Source organism: Nylanderia fulva, unplaced genomic scaffold (assembly GCF_048542155.1).
Source record: "Nylanderia fulva isolate GAGA-0341 unplaced genomic scaffold, ASM4854215v1 Scaffold547, whole genome shotgun sequence".
Classification (NCBI taxonomy): Eukaryota; Metazoa; Arthropoda; class Insecta; order Hymenoptera; family Formicidae; genus Nylanderia; species Nylanderia fulva.
The window spans coordinates 17,381-25,000 of NW_028190640.1; the positions used below are offsets into that span (position 1 = coordinate 17,381).

Here is a 7,620-nt window from a genome sequence, read left to right on the forward strand (position 1 = left end):
TTTCACTCGTTTTCACATTCACTTCCTGTACCTTTTCAATCACGCTCTTTTCAACATTTTTCGCACTCACGCTCGCATAGCTCATTCCACTTCCGCCGTAGGCTAAATCCCGACTCGCTCGACGCATACACTCATCCAGTTTCCCCTGTATTCTCTCATTTTTGCACAACATTTTCATCATCTGTTCCTCATATTCTCCCACAATGTCCAGTATTTTCTCACTCGCACTCTTTGGAATTTTGTTCGTCTCCGTAAACAGGAATTTACGGAGTCTCGCACCAATTACTCTCATACACGCTATCTCACTCACTTCCGCAACGCTCTCATTCTCTCCCTCATTCATTAATCAAGAACGAAGGTTAGAGGTTCGAAGGCGATCAGATACCGCCCTAGTTCTAACCATAAACGATGCCAGCTAGCGATCCGCCGAAGTTCCTCCGATGACTCGGCGGGCAGCTTCCGGGAAACCAAAGCTTTTGGGTTCCGGGGGAAGTATGGTTGCAAAGCTGAAACTTAAAGGAATTGACGGAAGGGCACCACCAGGAGTGGAGCCTGCGGCTTAATTTGACTCAACACGGGAAACCTCACCAGGCCCAGACACCGGAAGGATTGACAGATTGATAGCTCTTTCTTGATTCGGTGGGTGGTGGTGCATGGCCGTTCTTAGTTGGTGGAGCGATTTGTCTGGTTAATTCCGATAACGAACGAGACTCTAGCCTGCTAAATAGGCGTACCTTATGGTATCGCGAAGGCCCCTGGCTTCGGCTGGCGGGTTTTTACTACCAACGTACAAACAAATCTTCTTAGAGGGACAGGCGGCTTCTAGCCGCACGAGATTGAGCAATAACAGGTCTGTGATGCCCTTAGATGTTCTGGGCCGCACGCGCGCTACACTGAAGGAATCAGCGTGTGTTCCCTGGCCGAAAGGCCCGGGTAACCCGCTGAACCTCCTTCGTGCTAGGGATTGGGGCTTGCAATTGTTCCCCATGAACGAGGAATTCCCAGTAAGCGCGAGTCATAAGCTCGCGTTGATTACGTCCCTGCCCTTTGTACACACCGCCCGTCGCTACTACCGATTGAATGATTTAGTGAGGTCTTCGGACTGGTGCGCGGCAATGTCTCGGCATTACCGATGTTGCCGGGAAGATGACCAAACTTGATCATTTAGAGGAAGTAAAAGTCGTAACAAGGTTTCCGTAGGTGAACCTGCGGAAGGATCATTAACGTTCCGGAGGTCCTGCTTTGCGTCGAGAGTCCTCTCTTTTGGGAGAGACGCGCGCTCGCAGCAGTCGGCGACTGAATGGACGCGCTGAAAAGGCGCTCTCAGAGAAAAAGAAAATAACGGATTTGACGGAATTTGTTGTTGTGTTTTGATATAACGACAGACGCCGTCGCGCCTCTCTGACCGAAAGTAGTCGGCAAGCAGAGCAGCGCGCCCGGCGGTGTTCGACGACGATTCGGAGCGAGACGCTTCGCGATCACGCTCGTGTGTGTGCCATTCTCCGGCCACACACACACAGAGCGTCGATTCGGCGTTGAGCGCGAACCGGTGGTAACCTATGCCCGCGCACGCGTGTGTGCAGCATCCACGACGTTCGTCGACGCGCGCCCTCCCCGTTGTCGCGGGGCAGCGGTCAGCGTGCCGAGAACACACGGTGTGCGACCGCGAGTGCCGAGCGAGAGGACCCCCATATATTATTATAATATATATATAACACAGAGAAGGGATCGATGATATTTCGACCAATCTGTCAACTGTGTCGGTCCGACGGTTTCTTCAAAGAGATTCCTCTTCAAAGAGGTGGATCACTTGGCTCGTGGGTCGATGAAGAACGCAGCTAATTGCGCGTCAACTTGTGAACTGCAGGACACATGAACATCGACATTTCGAACGCACATTGCGGTCCACGGATACAATTCCCGGACCACGCCTGGCTGAGGGTCGTTTTAGTACCCCTAAACTGCTTGCGCCCGAAAAGCGCGCACGGCCACGACGCGGGCGACCAGAGAATGGCGCGCGCGTCGCCTGTGCCCTGTGCAACGCTTACAATGGGCGTACGAGCGATCGTTGGACGTTCGCCCGAGGTGTCTGTGCCGCGCCGACCGGCCGCGGTGCAAATCCTGGCGTCGTCTGAAATGACACACCGAAATAATAATAATGAGGAGGAGAAGCGCACAAGCGTGTAAAACGTTGGCGAACGCGCGCCCAGAGAATGCTGCGCGAATTAAGAGGGGGAGCGTGTTTGTGTATCCAAGTCGTGTGTGTACGCGAGAGCCGAGGAGAAATGGGATGAGAGTAAGAGCGCGCGCGAAGGGAGCAACAAACGGCCAAAAAAAGGGTCAGGACGGTGAATGGCACCGCTTTCCCTAGAGCGGCGCGTGCGTCGTTGTCTCCCGAAAGTAGGTAGCGCTTGTCTCACCGTCTCTCCTCTCCGTACATCACACAGACTGACCGAACTGCTCTCGCACTCTGTGCCGCGTCTCTCGGTGCGATAGCGCTCGCGCGTCTTATGCCGAGGCGCCCTTGCCCGCACACATAACGGTATTACGGAGAAATATACGGCGCGTCGTCGTCCGGCGGAGAGAGCATTCGTAATCCTTTACCTCTTTACGGAGAAGGGTTTTGAATCGCGAGCCGACCGCGTGTCCGAGTCCACGAAATTTTCGTAAAGCGAAAAAAGGGGACCGGCGCGCCGCGTCGTGTACTCGTCGAATCGATTCCGCCCGAATTTCGTATATAAAAGAGAAGGGAGAGCCGAGAATCTCGAACCCCGCGATATATCGTCTCCATTACCACCAACGAGTGTGTGTGCGGTTAGCGCCCCGGCGATTTGCCTTCTCGCGTATTTCGTGTGCTGCCGCTGCTGCTCTCTCGTTCGACGCTCTCTCTCTCTCCCTCTTATAATATATATTATAGAGGAGAGACGACGATGAGCGACGCGGAGGAGGCAAACGGCTACGAAAACTCACTATGCGACGACCTCAGAGCAGGCGAGATTACCCGCTGAATTTAAGCATATTATTAAGCGAAGGAAAAGAAATTAACCAGGATTTCCTTAGTAGCGGCGAGCGAACAGGAAAGAGCCCAGCACCGAATCCCGCGGTTCCGCCGCAGGGAAATGTGGTGTTTGGGAGGATCCGCTTATCCCGTGGTGCCGCGTCGCGTCCAAGTCCATCTTGAATGGGGCCACTTACCCGTAGAGGGTGCCAGGCCCGTAGCGACCGGTGCGCTCCTCGGGAGGATCTCTCCTTAGAGTCGGGTTGCTTGAGAGTGCAGCTCTAAGTGGGTGGTAAACTCCATCTAAGGCTAAATGCGACCACGAGACCGATAGCGAACAAGTACCGTGAGGGAAAGTTGAAAAGAACTTTGAAGAGAGAGTTCAAGAGTACGTGAAACCGTTCAGGGGTAAACCTAAGAAACCCAAAAGATCGAACGGGGAGATTCATCGTCAGCGGCGCTGGCTTCGCGTCGGTCGGCGATGTCCCGCGGAGTCCTTGCGGCTCGCGCGCGGGCACGCTACCGTGCGCCGATGTCCGGCGCTCGTCGTCGTGCACTTCTCCCCAAGTAGAACGTCGCGACTCGCTGGGTGTCGGTCTACGGCCTGGGTGCGGTGCGGTAAAACGGCACGCGACAAACCCTCGGTCGCCCGGCCGGCTGCTCGGCGGTACGCGCAAGGTATCAGGCCGCACTATTCACGGTGCGTCGAGACCGTCGCAAGCGCGCGCCACGGTACTCGGAGGTTACGGACTTCGCGCCGTCCCCGGTCCTGGCCCGCTGTTGGTTACAGTACGGTACACCTTCGACAGGCCTGCGAACGTCTCCCGCGGTCTCGCGGGAGACCGATACCGGTCGGCGACGCTACTGCTTTGGGTACTCTTAGGACCCGTCTTGAAACACGGACCAAGGAGTCTAACATGTACGCGAGTCATTGGGACTTGTCGCGAGACCTAAAGGCGTAATGAAAGTGAAGGTCGGCCCTGGCCGTCGACCTAGGGAGGATGGGCCGCGTCGCGATGCGGCCTCGCACTCCCGGGGCGTCTCGTTCTCATCGCGAGAAGAGGCGCACCCAGAGCGTACACGTTGGGACCCGAAAGATGGTGAACTATGCCTGGTCAGGACGAAGTCAGGGGAAACCCTGATGGAGGTCCGTAGCGATTCTGACGTGCAAATCGATCGTCGGAACTGGGTATAGGGGCGAAAGACTAATCGAACCATCTAGTAGTTGGTTTCCTCCGAAGTTTCCCTCAGGATAGCTGGCACTCGGCCGTTTCGCACGGAACGCGCGCGAGTCTCATCTGGTAAAGCGAATGATTAGAGGTCTTGGGGCCGAAACGACCTCAACCTATTCTCAAACTTTAAATGGGTGAGATCTCTGGCTTTCTTGAATTATGAAGCCACGAGCATCTTCGGATCAGAGTGCCAAGTGGGCCATTTTTGGTAAGCAGAACTGGCGCTGTGGGATGAACCAAACGCAGAGTTAAGGCGCCCAACTCGACGCTCATGGGACACCATGAAAGGCGTTGGTTGCTTAAGACAGCAGGACGGTGGCCATGGAAGTCGGAATCCGCTAAGGAGTGTGTAACAACTCACCTGCCGAAGCAACTAGCCCTGAAAATGGATGGCGCTGAAGCGTCGAGCCTATACTCTGCCGTCAGCGGCAAGTGGGGCGGCAACCGGGAGCGGGCGTTAGTCTTCTCTCGCGTCGTCACGAAGCCCTGACGAGTAGGAGGGTCGCGACGGTGAGCGCAGAAGGGTCTGGGCGCGAGCCTGCCTGGAGCCGCCGTCGGTGCAGATCTTGGTGGTAGTAGCAAATACTCCAGCGAGGCCCTGGAGGACTGACGTGGAGAAGGGTTTCGTGTGAACAGCCGTTGCACACGAGTCAGTCGATCCTAAGCCCTAGGAGAAATCCTATGTCAATGACGGCGTACAATATACTCGAGTGTCGAGAAATAATAATAAATATTATACGAAAGACACACGCCCGTCGGGCGAAAGGGAATCCGGTTCCTATTCCGGAACCCGGCAGCGGAACCGCATACAATTCGGGCCCTCGTAAGAGTGTTCGTCGGGGTAACCCAAAATGACCTGGAGACGCCGTCGGGAGATCCGGGAAGAGTTTTCTTTTCTGTATAAGCGTTCGAGTTCCCTGGAAACCTCTAGCAGGGAGATAGGGTTTGGAACGCGAAGAGCACCGCAGTTGCGGCGGTGTCCGGATCTTCCCCTCGGACCTTGAAAATCCAGGAGAGGGCCACGTGGAGGTGTCGCGCCGGTTCGTACCCATATCCGCAGCAGGTCTCCAAGGTAAAGAGCCTCTAGTCGATAGAATAATGTAGGTAAGGGAAGTCGGCAAATTGGATCCGTAACTTCGGAATAAGGATTGGCTCTGAGGAGCGGGGCGTGTCGGGCTTGGTCGGGAAGCGGGTCTGGCTGACGTGCCGGGCCTGGGCGAGGTGAACGGTCGGCGTTCTCGCGCCGGTCCCGGGATCCGAGCTCGGTCCCGTGCCTTGGCCTCCCGCGGATCTTCCTTGCTGCGAGGCTTCCGTGGCGGCGCGAGCCGTCGTGGTCGTCCTCTTCGGCCGACATTCAACGCTCAGCTCAGAACTGGCACGGACTAGGGGAATCCGACTGTCTAATTAAAACAAAGCATTGCGATGGCCCTCGCGGGTGTTGACGCAATGTGATTTCTGCCCAGTGCTCTGAATGTCAACGTGAAGAAATTCAAGCAAGCGCGGGTAAACGGCGGGAGTAACTATGACTCTCTTAAGGCCAACCCCACCTCCTCGTGGTGAGAGTCGGGCAACGTCTGGGGCTCACCCCCCGGCGGCCAACGGGGCTCTGGCATAAGGACACCGAAAGGCTCTTTCCTTGAAGTAACTATGCGACAACATCTTAGCACATAAACTAGTGGCGAACTGGCCTTGCCAGATAATTAAGAATTGCTAATATCTAGGAAGGGGTAGTGCTGTCATTGGCAGGACTCCCCTTTTTGCTTTAAAAAAATTAAAGCAACACGCCGCGAGGAGTCTTAGTTACTCTGGTGTCCTACCCGTGAGTTATCTAGTCTAATAACCGGCTAGCTGAATAGCCCGTAAACCCACGGCTTTAATTAGTAGATATGGGCGATCCGAGTCGCCAACAGCGTCGAAAGAGCTCTGCGAAGTATATTGAACCTATAAGTTGGCTGAAGTCGACTATTTATGGGGAAACAGAGATAACACTCTGTGAAATGCTGATCAGCAAATAAGTGCCTTTGGCATTATTCTGCCCCTTAGCTTGGCTCGAACTGACGCATGTTATAAGTATTGCGTCTCGAGCGATTAAGTCCATCGTGTGGCGAGGTGCTGCCGAATGCCCGGACGTCGCGTCAGCTCTGCGTGACGATCCTATTAAAGGAGCGAATATATATTTATGATATGGAGAATATAGGAGAAGCCTCGGAGGCGGCCGGTTTCGAGAACGTCCCTGGCGGGCCGGTCGCTGCCTGTGTGGCAAATAGGCGAGGGGACGTGAACGGCGCTCGAGTCCCAGAGGCGCCGCCGGACATGCGATGGGAGCCCTTACCCTTACGGGTTACCCAATCCTATGACATCCAAGGAAGTGTCGAAACGGCAATAATATGCCCAAAGTGCTCTGAGAACGGTCTCAATATTTCCTGCCTTGGCAGCGGGCAGTTGAATAAACACGTTCTAGAGGAGCATCCTTCTGTCTCGCTCAATTGGAGCTGTGACAAGTGCAATAAAAGCTTCCCAAAAATGCACGCTTGGCGATGCCATTACGCCAAATGTAAAGGTCGGAAATTGGCAAAACCGTTAGCTACTTTCACCTGCGAGAAGTGTCAAGAAAAGTTTACTTCTCAAATAGGCCTGTCGCAGCATGAACGACATGCGCACCCAAATTTGCGCAATGCAAAGCGAGCGGCCGAAGCGAATGCCGCAACGGGCCAGGGTGGTCGCCGGCCAACAGTGTGGACAGATGATGAGCTGGATGAATTGCGAGAGCGTGAGCGAGAATTCGCAAATGAAAGATTTATAAATATAAAGTTGATGGAGTTCTTCCCTGGCAGAACAAACAAGCAGATCAGCGACGCCCGCAGGCGTCTGCGAGCCATGGAACTCGCCTCGCAATCACCACAACCTGAAGATGCCGCAATAGCGGGTCCGTCTCAGGATGCCGCCCACAGTCAAAGTCAAAAATCGATGGAGTCACAAAGTGGCTCGGTGGCTGTATTGAACTCTCCTCTTCGCGAGATAGCGCCAGAGCTCCTAGAAGATCAGTGGAAGCCGCGTATCTCTGCCGAATTGAGGGTCGAGTATGAAGTCCCACGTAAATGGTCGGCATGGAGTACGGAACTCTCACAGTTACACGAGAGTGAAGTCTCCCAAAGAGATCTTGACACGTTATACGAGCGACTAGTAGCGGACCTGTCTGATACGGACCCAGGCAGAAATGAAAGAGCAAAGCGTCCTAAAGTGTCTGAACGAAGGCAAAGAAGACGCAAAGCAGGTACACGGCCTAATAGAGCTCAAAGAAGGCGCTATGCTTTCGCTAAATGCCAAGAGCTGATGAATAAGTGTCCTAAAAGGCTGGCTGATGTAGTGGCAGCTAATGACCTATCTCTG

At 54.5% G+C, this 7,620-nt stretch overlaps 1 non-coding gene and 2 pseudogenes across 1 annotated transcript; all 3 read left to right on the forward strand.

Annotated features, from left to right (window-relative positions):
• Window positions 1–486: 486 nt before the first annotated feature.
• Window positions 487–1,215, forward strand: LOC146721116 (small subunit ribosomal RNA; annotated as a pseudogene; the record flags this gene model as incomplete).
• A 575-nt stretch (window positions 1,216–1,790) lies between these two features.
• LOC114940745 (5.8S ribosomal RNA) lies at window positions 1,791–1,945 on the forward strand. Its single transcript, XR_003821527.1, has one exon. It is a non-coding gene; the product is annotated as a 5.8S ribosomal RNA (ribosomal RNA).
• Window positions 1,946–2,977: 1,032 nt separating this feature from the next.
• The window catches only part of LOC146721117 (large subunit ribosomal RNA), an 8,392-nt pseudogene continuing 3,749 nt past the window's right edge, over window positions 2,978–7,620 (forward strand).